This window comes from Hemitrygon akajei, chromosome 2, assembly GCF_048418815.1.
Source record: "Hemitrygon akajei chromosome 2, sHemAka1.3, whole genome shotgun sequence".
Classification (NCBI taxonomy): Eukaryota; Metazoa; Chordata; class Chondrichthyes; order Myliobatiformes; family Dasyatidae; genus Hemitrygon; species Hemitrygon akajei.
The window spans coordinates 6,896,333-6,910,840 of record NC_133125.1 but is presented as its reverse complement, the minus strand read 5'-3'; positions in this window follow the sequence as shown (position 1 = coordinate 6,910,840).

Genomic DNA, 14,508 nt, shown 5'->3' with positions numbered 1-14,508 from the left:
AGTTGATGGTATTGTAGGAACAGTTAGTGGGGAATGACTGTATAGTGAGTAGACATAGTATTAATGAGCCTGATTCGGTGTTATAATGAGATAGGAAGCCTAAATCAATTACCTAATTCATCAATTATCTAATATAAAAGTAAGAGGATTTAAAATTAAGTATGCAATAATACACACTAATATGTAACTAGAATCTTTTTCACCCTTAAATTTCTTGAGAGTCTGTAATGAACTATCTAATTATAACTAGCTGTGATTACCGATCCATTTTCTCTGTTAGTCTGGAAGATTATTAGGAGGGTTTATTTTCAACCTTGGTGGTCTTGTAGTGGAATATGCATCTGACTTCCTAAAGAGCATTAGCAATCTGTCTAGTTAGGTGGTGGGAGGCCTGTCTTGTATAGACATAAATTCACACTCCCAGAGATTACAATGAACAAATAATGCTTCCCTTCCAGTGAGAGTCCTCAGCCAAGCCAAATAATTACAATGACTGCATTCGAAAGGTATTGAATCGGCTGTGAACGGCTTTGGAATGTTCTGAAGTTATGGAGGAATTATATCAGACGGTTTGGGTATCAGAATCATTACAAAATACAGAATGAATAGCTGCTACTTGACCCATTGAGCAAGTCACTTTATTTCTGAGTTAGATTTATTATCACTAAATATCAGGATATTTATTGTTTTTGATTTTATTTTATTTAGAGATACAGAATCAGAATCATAATCTAGTTTAATATAACTGTGCAAAAGTCTTAGGCACATGGAAAAAAAATTCTGTAAACCAAAGATGCTTTCAAAAATAATGAAATGAATAGTTTCTAAATATCAAAAAATACTATAACGAGCAGTAGACAGTAAAAAAAACCCACTAAATCAAATCAATCTTTGGTGTGACCATCCTTTACCTTTAGAACTGCATCAGTTCTCTCCGGTACACCGTCGTGCAGTTTTATAAGAAAAACGATTGGTAGGTTGTTCCAAGCACCTTTGAGAACTTGCACAGTATTTCTGCAGACTTTGGCTGTCTCGCTTGCTTCTTTCTTTTCAGGTAAGACGAGACAGCCTCGATGATGCTGGGATCGGGTCTCTGTGGAGGCCACACCATCTGTTTCACAATTCCTTGTTCTTCTTTTTGCTGAACATGGCTCTTTATGATTTCGACTGTGTGTTTGGGGTCATTGTTCTGCTGCAGAATGAATTTGGGACCGATCAGACACCTCTCTGATATATTGCGTGGTGGATGAGAATCCACTTGTACTTCTCAGCATTGAAGATTCCTTTAATTCTGACCATATTACTAATTCCATTTGCAGAAATGAAGCCCAAACCTTTGGTGACCCTCGACCATGCTTCAATGTTGGCTGCAGACACTCATCCATGTAGCACTCTCCAGTTTTTCTACAGTTAATGTTTCTTGTTTGAGCCAAAAATCTCAAGTTTTGACTCATCAGTCCAGAGCACTTGCTGCCATTGTTCAGCACCCCAGTTTCTGTGTTCTTGTGCAGAGATGAGTCTCTTGGCTTTGTTTCCACTTCGGAGGAATGGCTTTTTGGTGGCAACTCTTCCATGAAGACCACTTCTGGCAAGAGTTCTCTGGACTGTAGAGGGGTGCACTTGGGTTCCAGTGGTTCCAGTCTGTAATAAACTGTCTAACTAGTGTCTGCCCCACTACAAATAGAAGGCTGAAGAGAAAATCACCTGCCATTTGAAGCAACAACGGAATGTTTCTCTGAAGCTTCCTGCTTTCTCCCTCTCTCTTCCCCTTTCCCCAAACACAATTCCCCTCTTCCTACCCCTTTCCCGCTCTCAGTCCGCAATAGAGACTCATATCAGAATCAGGTTTATCATCACTCACATGTCATGATTATTTTGTGTGGCAGCAATACAATGCCTTGCATAAAGTTACTACAGTACTGTGCAGATTTCAAAGGTAGGAAAGAGGGAGAGGGAAGGAGTGTGTGTGTGTGTGTGTGTGTGTGTGTGTGTGTGTGTGTGTGTGTGTGTGTGTGTGTGTGTGTGTGTGTGTGTGTGTGTGTGTGTGTGTGTGTGTGTGTGTGTGTGTGTGTGTGTGAGAGAGAGAGTGTGTGTGTGTGTGTGTGTGTGAGAGAGAGAGAGAGAGAGAGAGATAGTAAGAAAGTGGTGTTCTTGGATTCATGGACCATTGAAAAACCTGATGCTGAAGAGTAAGAAGTTGTTCCTAAGATTCAAGTGCCACTTAAGACAAAACCACCACTATCATTCCACATGAATTTCAGTCTTTGTTTATATAGGTTTTTACTGAAAATTCTAGTTCTTTATTTATTTTCTCCTTTAGATGTCTGCAAGAGAATGAATCTCAAGTTAATATATAATAACATAGTAACTTTACTACAGACTTAGAAATTTATTCGTGAGAACAGTGGCTTCACTTCAAAAGTGCTGAACTAGTAGTCGCCCTGAGATTGGGAAGGACACTGTATTTTACTCATTAAATGCTACTAGCAGCAGAACTTTAAGAGGCCAATGGCACAATAATGAAAACAGAATCACAACAAAACATGGTGCAGTGTATCCTCTAACTTTTTCAAGTTCTTTTGCTGATCGCTTCAATGAAAACTGTAATGCTACTTAATAGAGATTGGATTCAAATGCCGCTATTCTTAGTGCCCTCGCTGTTCAGGATTACCCCAGACTCTTGCTGATTAGCTATTTATAAGAAGCGACAATCACAAAGCAGGAAAGAAATTTGCCTTCCAGGGATTCCACACAGTCAATACAGAAACATGCCAAGCGCAGAATGACAAATTGCAGACCAGATCAGTTCAATGCATTTAATCAAATTGGCTGGTTGAAATGCTAATTATCTACAGCATTCTTAAAACACATTCAGAAATATTATGATGGAAATATTTATGCTCCATAATTAACCTTTTCCTTTCAATCTTCCTTTACCTTTCAAAATGTGGGAAATTTTTGAATCTTTATCCAAGCCCTTTAAATTTGCTTATTTAGCAGACAGATGACAGATGGTAGGATTAAGGCTGTGTTAAACCCTTCATAAAGTCAGTCTCAACTCTTGAGCCTATATGCACTGACTGGAATCACAACGGCAGACAAGTTTGCGGAGGAAAGCATGAATTGTTTCTGACTGGGCCCACAAAGGATTGTGTGATTATGTTAATCAGTTAAATTAAGAAGAGAAAAAATAAAGGACAACTTTAAATAAGGAGTTCCTCTGTTACCTAGAATGACGTTATGCTGCCTTTTACCAATGACTGTATTCTGACGGGCATGAGTAAATATGCTTTCCTGTGCTATGTCGTTCATAAAAGATGTCCAATGAACTGACGAATGGTAACTAACAGAATGTTGAAGGAATGCTGTCTGCCATAGAAAGAACAAACTTTCTGAACTCATTCTTTTAGTGCAACTGCATACGACCTAAATACCATGACAACAATTCTTTCGTTTGCGTTTTAGCATTTCAGTTCTTCTCAATGAGTGGACAAGCTAACGATCAATTAACAATTTGACATACTATAAAGTGTTTCTGGTAATGACAGATTGTCATTAATTTTTCTCACTGGAGGGACCCAGTACATAACTCATATAACGGGGAAAAACTAGGAGAGTTGTTTTGTGGTAAAAGCAGTTCAGATGCTAAATGAGGGAACAAAGAAATTTTATATATGTATATATTTCTTTTTTGCAAATCTTATTTAACTTAACAACTATATATATATACTTCCTGTAATTTCACTTATTTCTCCACATTATTATCATATTGCAAACGCAAAGTTAACAAATTTTTATGACATATGCCAGTGATATTAAACCTGAGGAGACTGAGGTCCTTTAACATCTGCCGGACGATGCTGAGGATGTTCTACGAGGCTGTGGTGGCCAGTGCTATCATGTTTGCTGTTGTGTGCTGGGGCAGCAGGCTGAGGGTAGCAGACACCAACAGAATCAACAAACTCATTCGTAACGCCAGTGATGTCGTTGGGGTGGAACTGGACTCTCTGACGGTGGTGTCTGAAAAGAGGATGCTGTCCAAGTTGCATGCCATCTTGGACAATGACTCCCATCCACTCCATAATGTATTGGTTAGGCACAGGAGTACATTCAGCCAGAGACTCATTCCACCGAGATGCAACACTGAGCATCATAGGAAGTCAGTCCTGCCTGTGACCATCAAACTTTACAACTCCTCCCTCGGAGTGTCAGACACCCTGAGCCAATAGGCTGGTCCTGGACTTATTTCCACTTGGCATGATTAAGTTATTATTATTTAATTATTTATGGTTTTATATTGCTATATTTCTACACTATTCTTGGTTGGTGCGACTGTAACGAAACCCAATTTCCCTCAGGATCAATAAAGTATGTCTGTCTGTCTGTCTGTCTGTCTAATGATTCTGATACGTAACACACACAAAATGCCGGTGGAAGTCAGCAAGTCAGGCAGGGTGCATGGAAATGAATAAACAGTCAATATTTTGGACTGAGACCTTTCATTAGGACAAAATATATCAATAATATGTCAATAAGATGCAATCAGAAACAAGGTGTCAATTTAAAATGGTGCATTTACCTGCATGTACACACAGTGGTCACTTTATAGTGCCGTGGCTACTGAGTGTATGTTCATGGTCTTCTGCTGCACTTCATGGTTCGACATGTCGTGCATGCAGAAATGCTCTTCTGCACACCACTGTTGTAATCCATAGTTATTTGAGTTACTGTCGCCTTCCTGTCAGCTTGAATCAGTCTGGCCATTCTCCTCTGACCTCCCTCATTAACAAAGCATTTTCACCCACAGAACTGCCACTCACTGGATTTTTTTTGTTTTTAGCACCATTCTCTGTGCACTCTTGAGACTGTAATGCATGAAAATCCCAGGTATTTCAGAGATAATCAAGCTATCCCATCTGATACCAACAATCATTCCACTATCAAAGTCACTTAGACCACATTTTGACCATAAGACATAGCAGCAGAATTAGGCCATTCAGCCCATTGAGTCCACTGCTCCACTTCATCATGGCTGATCCCAGATCCTATTCAACCCCATACACCTGCCCTCTCATCATATCCCTTGATGCCTTGACCAATTAGGAATCTATCAACTTCCGCTTTTAATATACCCACGGACTTGGCCTCCACTGCAGTCTGTGGCAGAGCATTCCACAGATTCACCATTCTTTGGCTAAAAAAAATTCCTCCTTACTTCTGTTCTAAAAGGTCACCCCTCAATTCTGAGGCTGTGCCCTCTAGTTCTGGATACCCCACCATAGGAAACGTCCTTTCCACATCCACCTTATCAAGTCCTTTCAACATCCAGTAGGTTTCAATGAGATTCCCCCACATTCTCCTAAATTCCAGTGAGTACAGGCCCAAAGTTGCCAAACACTCCTCAAATGTTGACCCCTTCAATCCTGGAATCATCCTCATGAATCTCCTCTGGACTGTCTTCAATCACAGTATATCCTTTCTGAGATAAAGGGCCCAGAACTGTTGATATTTCTCCAAGCGCGGCCTGACTAGTGCCTTTTAAAGCTTCAGCATTATCTCCTTGTTTTTATATTCTATTCCCCTTGAAATAATTGACAATGTTGCATTCGCCTTCTTTACCACAGACTCAACCTGTGAATTAACATTCTAGGAGTCTTGCATGAGGACTCCTAAGTCCCTCTGCACCTCTGATGTTTGAATTTTCTCTCCATTTAAATTATAGCCTCTGCTATTGTTCCTTTTACCAAAATGCATTATCACACATTTCTCAACAATGTACTCTATCTACCACTTCTCAAGCCCATCCTCCAATTTGTCTAAGTCCTGCTGCAATCGCATTCCTTCCTCAGCAATACCTCACCCTCCACCTGTCTTCATATCATCCGCAAACTTTGCCACAAAGCTATCAATTCCACATCTAAATCATTGACAAATGATGTGAAAAGTTGTGGTCCCAATACTGAACCCTGAGGAACTCCAGTAATCTGGCAGCCAAACAAAAAAGGCTCCCTTTATTCCTACTCACTGCCTCCTGCCTGTCAGCCATTCCTCTATCCTTGCCAGTATATTTCCTGTAACACAAAAGGATTTTATCTTGTTAAACAGCCTCATGTGTAGCACCTTATCAAGTACCTTCTGAAAATCCAAGTAAATGACATCCACTGACTCTACTTTGTCCACCATGCTTGTTACTTCCTCAAAGAATTCTTAGCAGGCTTGTCAGGCAAGATTTCCCTTTACAGAAACATGTTGACCTTGACTTATTTTATCATTAGTCTCCACGTATCCTGAAACCTCATCCTTAATAATGGGCTCCAGCACTTTCCCAAACACAGAGGTTAGGCTAACTGGCTTATAATTTCCTCTCTTTTGCCCTCCTCCCTTTTTAAAGAGTGGAGTGACGTTTGCAATTTTCCAGTCCTCTGGAACCATACCAGAATCAAATGATTCTTGAAAGATCATGACCGATGTATCCATTATCTCTTCAGCAACCTCTTTCGGGGCTCTGGGATGTAGTCTATCTTCCCCATTCTGACGTTTTGCCTGAACAACAGCTGAACCTCTTGACCATGTCTGCATGCTTTTGTGCATTGAGTTGCTGCCACATGATTGGCTGATTAGATATTCACATTAAAGTAGGTGTACCTAATAAAGTGGCCACTGAGTGTATCTGCAATGTCTGCTGGGTGTTCCGTCTAGGCTTGAAAGCTGGACAGAGTAAAGAGAACAATCACCACCACCCCACCCCACCCCCACCCTAGCCCAGTTTTCATTGTTCTGCCATTTAATTCATGTGCTGAAGAAAGAAATCAACTTCTTTTCAAGGCAACATTTTCCCGCAGAACACACGGCAATTGTGTGCGCTCATCAGCAAGTGGTCTTATTCTACAGCTTGGATCTTCAAAACATCTGTTAGGGTTGTCAAAAGGTTCTGGATTTTCTTTCTCGCCTGTTCGAACAGGCTGCCACTTTTCACCAACTGACAACTTCTTAAAGGAAAAGGATTTTGAACGGTTCACTGGTTTAAACAACATTTTCACACCATGATTTTGTCAGTGATGAATAGTTGTCGCAGAAATGTGCTTACGTGCATTTTCACCTCCATACAGATTTGGTAACCATTCATTCAAGCCTCTTTTGATTGAATCCGAATGGACAATTAATAATTGTTCTTCCATAACCATTCACTGACATTTTATCAATCCTAATTTTAACAGGGAGAAATAGTAATTAAATTTATAACTGTATTTTCTTGTTCCCTCCCCCCCCCCCAAATGGTAGACGGTGTTCTGAAGAGTCTTCACTTCTGAAGACTGCCCCTGTGCTTCAAGTAACCAGGTCTCCAGTGACCCTTGGACAGGGGCAGTTGGAGAGAATAAAATATATCCAAAAATCCATGGGTCCATTTGCAAATTGGAACATAGAAGAGTATGCACAGTGCAGGCTCCGCAGCCCACGATTTTTTTGACCTATAGCAGTTAGCATGACGCTATTACAGCTCAGGATGTCAGAGTTTGGAGTGCAATTCCAACACCACCTGTAAGTAGACCGTACCCCGTTGAACGCATGGGTCTTCTCCGGGTGATCCGGTTTCCTTCCACAGTCCAAAAACATACTGGTTAGTAGGTTAACTGGTCATCATACATTGTCTAGTCACTAGGTTAGGATTAAATCGAGGGTTGTTGGCATTGCTGGGTGGTGAGATTCAAAGGGCTGGAAGGGTCTATTCCACACCGTATCTCTAAATGAAAATAAAAAACAACTCCAAGATCAATCTAACCCTTCCCTCCTATACTGCCTGCAACATCTCCGTTTTTCTTGTACCTTTTTAAATGTCTCCACCATATCAGTCTCTACCAGCACCCTGGCAGTACGTTCCAGGCCCCCACCATTCATTGTGTAACAAGCCGTCCTTGGCTATCTCCCTTAAACTTACCTCTACTCACCTTAAATGGATGTTGCCTGGTAATTGCAATTGCTGCCCTGGGGAAAAGGTGCTGGTTGTCCACTCTACCTGCCTCTCATAATCTCACACACCTTAATCAAGTCACATGAGTGGATGTTCTCTATGGTGAGAGAGTCTAAGATCAGAGGACACAGCCTCAGAATAGAGGGGTGTCCCTTTAGAATGGCGATGAGGAGGAATTTCTTTTGCCAGAGAGTGATGAATCTGTGGAATTCTGTGCTACAGGAAGCTGTGGAGACCAAGTCTTCATGTATGGTTAAGGCAGAGGTTAATAGATTCTTGATTGGTCAGTGCATGAAGGGATATGGACAGAAGGCAGGAGATTAGGGCTGAGAGAAAATTGGATCAGCCATGATGAAATGGCGGAGTAGACTCAATGGACCATATGGCCTAATTCTGCTCTGATATTTATGGTCTTATAGTCTTATCTCATCCTCATTCTCTTCAAAGAGAAAAGCCCAAACTTGCATAGCCTTTTCTCAAGAAGCATGCTCTTTGATCCAGACGGTATCCTGGTAAATTTCCTCTACACCCTCTCTGAAGCTTAAAGTTCGAAGTAAATTTTATTATCAAAGTACATACTATACATCACCATATAGATTCATTTTCCTGGGGGTATACTCAGCAAACCTATACCGAAGTAACTATAACAGGATCAATGAAAGATCAACCAGAGTGCAAAAGATAACAAACTGTACAAATGCAAATATAAATAAAGAGCAATTAATAATGAGAACATGAAATAAAGAGTCCTTAAAGTAAGATCATTGGTTGTGGGAACATCTCAATGGATTGGCAAATGAGTGTAGTTATCCCCTTTTGTCCTTTCTATAATGAAGGGGGGGCTTTGGGCAGGTGCAGCTCGTCAGCCTTGGACAACAGCCCGCCTAAGAGAAGGTAAACCTCCACTGCCTTGCAGCCATACCCACGCATGGAAAAGACTTCGTGAGTAAACCCCAAGAAAGAATTCTGGAGCTGGGGTCCCCAAGGCAGTTTGATGTTGTTTACAACTTCACTCTGGCAACCTTTGTGACAACACTGGTGCCAGGCTGAGTGGTGAATTCGTTGCTGCGGAGGCCAAGTCATTCAGCATATTTAAGCCAGAGGTTGACAGATTCTTGATTAGTCTAGGGCATGAAGGGATACGGGGAGAAGGCAGGAAATTGGGGCTGAGAGGGAAAATGGATCAGCCATGATGAAAATGGAGAGAAGACTCAATGGGCCAACTGACCTAATCTGCTCTTATACCTTGTGATCTTGAAAGAACATTGACTGGATTTTCTTTTACGATGGCTGTTACTTTCCTGTGACACATGCCCTTCCTTTGGACTACCTCAGTGATGTGGAGAGGGGGAGCCCGCTGCATGGGCAACAGCCGGTTCTTCAACCTTCCCACCCAGGCTTGTGCCCTGGAGAGGACACAGTCCACCAGAGGCACAAACCCATGATCCCCTGAGATTGACAGCTGCCTACTACTATAATGAGAGGACTAGAACTGAATACAGTATTCCCAGTGTGGTCTAACCAGGGTTTTGTAGAGCTGCAACATTCCCTAGCAGCTATTGAAATTAATCCCCTGACTAACAAAGGGCAACACACTATGCGCCTTCTTAAAAACCCTATCAACTTGTGCAGTAATTTTGAGTGTTCAGTGTCCTTAGGACCTCTCTGTTCCTCAACACTGCTAATAATTCCCACTGGCTACTGGCTTCTAGTTAAGATAGCACTACCAAGCGTGTGCGACAGCTTTCTGGTAGTCAAAGAGCTAAGAAATCCAACTAAAAACATCACTAAAAATACTTTTTCTGAAGTATATTGTGTGAAATTATCACCACAAACTGTGAAGGAGTGAGTGATGGTGAGGTGAGTTTGGGTGATGAGCCTAGACGGTGTGTTGCAGAATCATTGCAGATGGGGTTCTGATGCCCGTACAGCTGGTTCAGGAATGAGGTTGGATCACTCTGGGTGCCAAAAGGAGAAGTCAAGGCCCGATCAGAATAGATCTGGTGACCTAGGGGCGAGGTTAGATCGGTCTGGGAGCTAAGCTGATTTGAAGAGCTTGAGTACGGCTTCAGACTGGATGACAAAAGCTGGGCTGGGACTGAGTCGCAGGGCTGTGTGGTCTAAGCACGGAGCCTTTTGCTGAGCAGTGCACGGGTCCTAGTGCAGTGTACAATTCGCTGTTTAGACAATTTAAACGCCGGCCCAGATCAGAGGCGAGAGCCGATTTCACTCGCTCTTCACGATCGTCACTCCTCTCTCCAGAGCAATGGAGGCTTTTGCTGTTCCATTATTTGGTCAATTTAAACACCATCTCAGATAGACTGAAAAGGCAGAGTGTCGGATGGGACGCAAGTTATTTTGCTCATTCTCCGCGATGGTCACCTCTATGGCACTGAGGTTATGATGTCTGCTCCGGCTGCTGTGCTTCCTGCCCGCTAATATGATGAACTGATAAGTGAGGCTTTGGGCCTACTCCAGGCTGTTCCTGGGTTCAGATCCAAGGACTCAATTTTGGTTCAGAATGTTGTCACTTACTTCAATTGTTTGCATGATTTGTGTTCTTTTCTTTCTCATGCGCATCCAGTGTTGTCTTTTATTTTTAATTTTTTTGTCTTTTTTTTCTTTAATTGGGGTCTTTCGTGTTTTCTTGCTTTTTGGCTACCTGTGAACAAGCAAATCTCAAGGTTGTATAATTTATACATTCTTTGATAATAAATGTACTTGAATCTTGAATAATCCTGCCATTGACCTTGTACCTTCAAGTTTGATCTTTCAAATTTTATCACCTCATATTTTTCTGGATTGAACTTTATCAGCCACTTCACAGCCCAGTTCTGCATCCTGCATATATCCTGCTGTAACCAACATACACTATCTGTAACACTTCCAGCCTTTGAGTCCTCTGCAATCTCAGCCTGAAATGTTGACTGTTTACTCTTTTCCACAGATGCTGTCAGGCCTGCTGAGTTCCTCCAGCAGATTGTGTGTGTTGATTAAGATTTCCAGCATTTGCAGATTTTCTCTTGTTTGGTAGTAACCCATCTCTTCACTTTCTCATCCCAGTCATATATAAAAATCACAAAGAGCAGAGGTCCAGAACAGATCCCTGCAGAACACAACTGGTCACCAACCTTCAGGCAGAAGACTGTACACTGGTCAGCCAAGTCCCCGTGGATCTCATGCCTCGTAACTCTCTGGTTGAATCTACATTGGGAAATCCTGTCAAACACGTAAATGAAATCCTTAAACACCTGATTCACCACTGTACCTTCATCAATTTGCTTTGTTGACTGCTCAAAAAACTTCCCCGTTCCCTCCCCTCTCCCTTCTCCTTTTCCCAATCATGACTGCCCTCTCCCTGCCCCCTTCCCACTCTCAGTCCTGAATAGAGACCCATATCAGAATCAGGTTCATCATCGCTCACATATATCACAAAAATTTTTTTTGTGCCAATAGTACAGTGCAATACATAACATTACACAGTGTTGTGGAAAAGCCTAAGGCACCTTAGCTATATATACACTTGCTTAAGCCTTGTGCATAGTACACCATGTAGAACTCCTTGGGATTTCCCTCATGTCGACTTGCCAATGGCTTCTCATGTTCTCTTCTGGCTCTCTTAATTCTTTAGTGACTGGACCAGATTCAGAAACAGATAGTAGCAGCTGCTCCAGCACCCCTTTGAGCTGCTCCATGTTTTAAAACCATGCCTTTGTAAAATGCCTTGGATGTTGTGCTTTTAAAAGGAAATATAATGAGGTGAATTGTTCTGGGTTTGGCTCGCTGCCCAATCTCGTTGCACATGGTGTCCGGCTGGGCTGCCTACACTAAGCTGGTGTGGGGATTGAACAGACCCTCTGTACTTGAAAGCCATCAGACCAAATAGAGAGGCGCTGAGCAAAGCCTGATCTTCCAGTGGAGCAGCCTGAGGTCACAGCCCAGACTCCACTAACAGCCTTTGGACTGCAGACTGATGTCAAAAGCCCAGTCACAGCCCAGACTCCACTAACAGCCTTTGGACTGCAGACTGAAGTCAAAAGCCCAGTCACAGTCTGGACTCCCTAACAGCATTTGGACCGTATGCTAATGTCAAAAGCTTTTGAACTAATATTATTTGTTTTTCCTAATTATTCAAGTTAAGTGCATCCTAAAATTCTGCATCACTGCACAGTATGGAAAATGCACTATAGCAGAAAGCCTCTATAATGGGTAATCAAAACTGCCCAACGTATTACTGGCTCCACCCTACTCACCATCACGGACAAAGGAAAGGTGTTGGAAAAAGGCCAGCAGTATCATGAAGGATCCCGCCCACCCTGCTCATGGACTGTTTGTCCCACTCCCATCCGGGAGGATGCTACGTAGCATCTACAGCAGGACCACCAGATTCAAAAACAGTTACTTTCCCCAAGCAGTAAGGCTGATCAACACCTCCACCCACTAACTCCTCCACTTTCCCATCAGTCATCTTATATACAGCCCATTGTCATATTATGGACTTACAATCAACCTATGTATATAATCTATCTTATGTATTTATATTTATCATGTTTTTATTATTGTGTTCTTTAATCATGTTTTTTATGGTGTATCGGATCTGGAGTAACAATTATTTCATTCTCCTTTACACTTGTGTACTGGAAATGACAGTAAACAATCTTGCATCCTGTAGTCTTCAGATCTTGTACCCTACTCCAATATCAAGCTAACCCTTCCCTCCTACACAGCCCCCCAATTTTCTATCATCCATGTCCATATCTAAGAGTTTCTCAAATGCCCCAATGCATTCACCTGCACCACCACCCATGGAAGGACATTCCACACCCCCCCCCCCTATTCTCTGTGTGCAAAGCCTACCTCTGACATCCTCCGCTATACTTTCCCCCAGTCACCTTAAGTTTATGCCCTCTCATATCAGCCACCCACAGCTCCAATCTGCTAATTCAATTTGATGACAATACAAGATTAATTGGCCTTATCTCAAATAATAACGAGGTAGCCTGCAGAAAAGAAGTCATCACCCTGACTTGGTGTTAAGAAAACAAATTCTCCCTCAATGTTGCAAAAACAAGGAAGCTGGTTGTGGACTACAGGAGGAATGGAGACAGGCTAATGCCTGTTGACATCAATGAATCTGGGGTTGAGAAGGTGAACAGTTTTAATTTCCTCGGCATATACATCATCGAGGATCTCATGTGGTCTGTGCATACTGGCTGTGTGGTGAAACCTCAGATGGTTGAAGAAGTTTGGCATGCTTCCCCAAATCCTAAGAACTTTCTACAGGGGCACAACTGAGAGCATCCTGACTGGCTGCATCACTGCCTGGTATGGGAACTGTACTTCCTTCAATCACAGGGCTCTGCAGAGAGTAGTGCGGACAGCCCAGCGCATCTGTAGATGTGAACTTCACACTATTCAGGACATTTACAGAGGCAGGTGTGTAAAAAGGGCCTGAAGGATCATTGGAGACCTAAGTCACCCCAACCAGCTGACACCATCTGGGAAACGGTACCGCAGCATAAAAGCCAGGACCAACAGGCTCCGGGACAGCTTCTTCCACCAGGCCATCAGACTGATTAATTCATGCTGTACTGACTGTTCTGTTGTACATACTATTTATTACAAATTACTACATATTGCATGTTGCACCTTCAGATGGAGATGTAACATAAAGATTTTTATTCCTCATGTATGTGAAAGATGTAAGAAATAAAGACAATTCAATTTAATTCATTTTTACTCTGATGAAAGTCTCTGACTGTCCACTCTATCCACACCTTTTACCATCTTATACACTTCTATCAAGTCAATGTGTTGTTTTTCCTGCAGCAGTGCAGTGCAATACATAAAAATTACTGTAATTTGTAAAATAAAGAAATAGTGCAAAAGAGGAATAATGAGGTTGTGTTCATGGGTTTATGGCCCATTCAGGAATCTGATGAAGGAACTGATAGGCTTGGACTCTTTTGATTTTGCATTTTATATTCTGTGTGTTTTGCTAATTTTCTTGTTGCAGTTTGTGCAATTTCTTTTTGTGCATGGGGGGGTGGGGGGTTTGATGTTTTTCTTTGAATGGGTTCCATGGTTTTATTTGCTTTGTGGCTGTCTGTGGGAAGATGAATAATAAATGTACTTTGAGACTTCAGTGACAGAGGGAAAGTAGCTGTTCCTAAAACTTTCAGGATGCGTCTTCGGGCTCTTGTACCTTTTCCTGTTGGTAGTAATGAGGAGAGTGCATGTCCCTGATGGTGAGGGTCCTTAATGATGAATGCTGCCTATAGAAGATGTCCGCAATGGGTGCAGAGGCTAGTGCCAGTGATTGAGCTGGGTCAGTTTGCAGCCTTCTGCAGCTTTCTCCAACCCTATGCATTGGAGCCTCTATGCCAGAAGGTGATGCAATCTGTCAGAATGTTCCCCACTGGAGAAATTTGCTGGAACCTTTGGTGACGTACTACACCTCTGACCTTGTATTGGGTGGTTTCCAGATAATGGAGACTGAGCTGAACTGAATGGATTCCTTCGTTTTTGGTTTTTAACTT